Source organism: Megalobrama amblycephala, linkage group LG9 (assembly GCF_018812025.1).
Source record: "Megalobrama amblycephala isolate DHTTF-2021 linkage group LG9, ASM1881202v1, whole genome shotgun sequence".
NCBI lineage: Eukaryota > Metazoa > Chordata > Actinopteri > Cypriniformes > Xenocyprididae > Megalobrama > Megalobrama amblycephala.
In genome coordinates, this window is record NC_063052.1 from 19,044,035 (window position 1) to 19,047,264 (window position 3,230).

Sequence of the window (3,230 nt, forward strand, 5' to 3'; positions counted from 1 at the left end):
CAGTTATTTACTTTTGAAATATAGATTTTCCATGTACAATAACTAATAACTTATTTATAAAAATGCACTTAGCACATAAATTCAAAAACAAATGTTTGCATTTTACAGTATTAATCTTTATTTTTACAGAACCACTCACAACTACAATCAATCTATTTTAAGAACTAAAATTAATTACTTAGAAATGCATAAAATTAAAAAACAATTTCTGTTAAATTAACAAAATATAGTACCAAATACATGTAATCAAAGGAACATGCACATGTACGGTATTAGTCATTGTACATAAGACATTGTATGTCAAGTTACTTAAATTTTAGGAAATTCAAGCTTAGTATATAGAACATCTACATTAAAAGACAATTTCTGTATACTTTTATACTGTAATATTGCTGTTATTTTATACATATGATTACATTTTATCCAAAGTGACTACAAGGAGTACAACCCAGGTGAAAAAAAAATACATTTCTATAATATACTTAAAGTGCTCTTTTTTCGTGCACTAATTTTGTACTTAATATACTAAAAATTCTTCTTTAATACTTCTTAAGATAATCTTGAGAACATGTAAGTGTACTCAACTGTGCTATTTTGAGACACCATGAAATATGAACTAAAATGTTCTTTTAATATACTATCTCTGCATTTAAAAAAAATTATTTAGATACCACTTATAGTACATTTGAATCCATAGTGTACTACAAGTGGTAATTAAATATATTTTTTAAATACAGAGATAGTATATTAAAAGCACATTTTAGTTCATATTTCATGCTGTCTCAAAATAGCACAGTTGAGTACACTTAGATGTTCTCAAGATTATCTTAAGAAGTACTAAAGAAGAATTTTTAGTATATTAAGTACAAAATTAGTGCACGAAAAAAGAGCACTTTAAGTACATTATAGAAATGTATTTTTTTTTCATCTGGGAATGGATGCAACAATAAGTACAATGACAATTTCCAGTTAGTCTAGCACAGTATGCATAGAAATTATTTTTTTCAGTTAATCAGATAGTATCATCAGGACAATTGTTCACACACAAAAAATGCATCTTTAGCAGTCTCTTGAAAATGGTTTGAGTTATTCAGGTTATTCCACCAGCATGGGACAGTCCAGGTAAAGGTCAGTTAAAGTGTGTTTGTGCTCCTTTGGGATGGCACCACAAGCTTCTGGAGGGCGTATTTGAGAGCCAGTTGTTGCTCTGTTGTGTAGCATTTTCCGATAGGAATGGCCTGGTCTTCCCAATGTTGTACTGGGCATATCTTCAAGATCAGGCAGTTCCAGCACTGTAGTCTGTGAAGTTTAACTGATTGATTATAACACAAAGGATGGGTGGCTGAAACCACGAGAACTTCTGTCTTGGCAAGGTGGAGTTGAAGGTAAATGTCATCCAGGTGAAAGTCGGAAATTTCCATCAAGCAGGCTAAGATGCGAGCAGCTACTGGTTGATCATCTGGCTGGAATGAAAAGTAGAGATGTGTGTCAGGATAGCAGTGATAGGAAAAGCCATGTTTCTGAATGATTCTAGTTACAATTACAACAAAAAATACTGTACAGAACAGCAGCATGAAAAGATGTAAACAAAGAATCTGTTGTATAAGAATAGTACACTTTCCACACCTGGACTGCAATGCTGCTGTAGATCTCCAGTCTTTCCACATGACCTGAAATCATAAAGAAATAAAAATTAGTTGGCTAGTACATTAATTCAAACATGCCAGCATATGTTTTACTGAGACAATGCAAATCCTCAACCTTCTTTGATCTGGAATTTTTATATCGAACTATCCAATGTATCTTATGATTCAGTACTGACAATTTACTCAGGTCATGTAATTTTTTTTTTCTTCTATTATTAGTATTTATTATAACACTAATATATGCATACTACTCGTGTTTTAAAGCAGATGCGCTCAGAATATTTAATTTATAATGTTGTTCATATTGTACTCTCATCTGCTTTCATGTAACATATAACTTAGACCTAACGTATAGTATGAGTTGTACAGGCTGCAGAGTGGCAGTTAGCCACATTAATCGTTCAGTGTATCAAAAGAGATTTAAAAAATGGCGGTACTATCACATCTAAACGAAGATATAAACACTTGAATGGACTTTATAAATAACTAATCTTTCTTGGTTTAAAACAGATGGAAAATTGAAAGATACCTGCTGCAGTTTTGCTTTCAAAGGCAGTTACCTTACGTTATGTGTCTGAACACCGTTTAGATATACTAACATTAGCTTTTTCAAAACTATAAACAATATAAATGTGTAGCCACACAATATAAAATATCACACACATGTAGAATTTAACTCTTACCTCAGCCAGTGATCGGTTGGTATGATGTCCGCTGTGGTCTTCTCGCTGAAAGGACGTGTTAGTTTTTCGTTTTTCCTCACACTGTTCCGAAGAATGGACAGACGGATGTGTTCAAATCAAGGTTATAATCGTTAACGAAAACGAACGAAAAAACGAAAACTAGGTGGGAAAAAACGTCGTTAACTGTCGTTAACTGAAATAAAATAAAAACGAGGCATTACAAAAAAACGATAACTAACTAAAACTGTAATGTGTGTTTGGCAAAACTAACTAAAATAAAATAAAATTATAGATTAAATGTCCTTAGTTTTCGTCTTTATCAATGTCTTTCATAGAGCAAATAACGTTTAGCTGCATTTTACATTTACATATTTGTGCCCATATGTACATTTTATGTACTGGTTTTATTTTTGAATGAATATTTTCTAAAATTGTATGATGTTTTTGTTAAGTTATTATTACACAATACTTTTTCTGACCTTTTTGAATCTTGCCCCTGACAAATAACCCAAATTACAAAAAAAGACTAAAACTAACACTAAAACTAATAAAAACTAAACTAAAACTAAGCATTTTCAAAAAATAAAAACTAAACTAAACTAGCAAACCCACTTTAAAAACTAATTAAAACTAAACTGAATTTGAAAACAAAAAGTCAAAACGAAATAAAAATAAAAACTAATGAAAAATGCAAAACTATAATAACCTTGGTTCAAATAAATTCTCCTGCCCACGACGACTGCTCTTTACGATTGCTTTACACTACTGTTAATCTCACGACCCAAAAGCATAGCCTGCCCTGAAATACATTCAAATTACCCGCGACGCTCGCCCTTCCATCACTGTACGGCTCTGGGGTGCGTTTCCCAAAGCGAACTATGGTCGCAAGTTCCGTCGTTAC

The 3,230-nt window shown here is 31.9% G+C and overlaps 1 long non-coding RNA gene across 1 annotated transcript; it reads right to left on the minus strand.

Moving 5' to 3' along the window:
- Positions 1–888: 888 nt before the first annotated feature.
- Positions 889–2,459, minus strand: LOC125274572. Its single transcript, XR_007186274.1, has 3 exons — positions 2,330–2,459; positions 1,627–1,670; positions 889–1,463 (listed from the first exon to the last, which is right to left on the minus strand). It is a non-coding gene; the product is annotated as an uncharacterized LOC125274572 (long non-coding RNA).
- Positions 2,460–3,230: the final 771 nt, after the last annotated feature.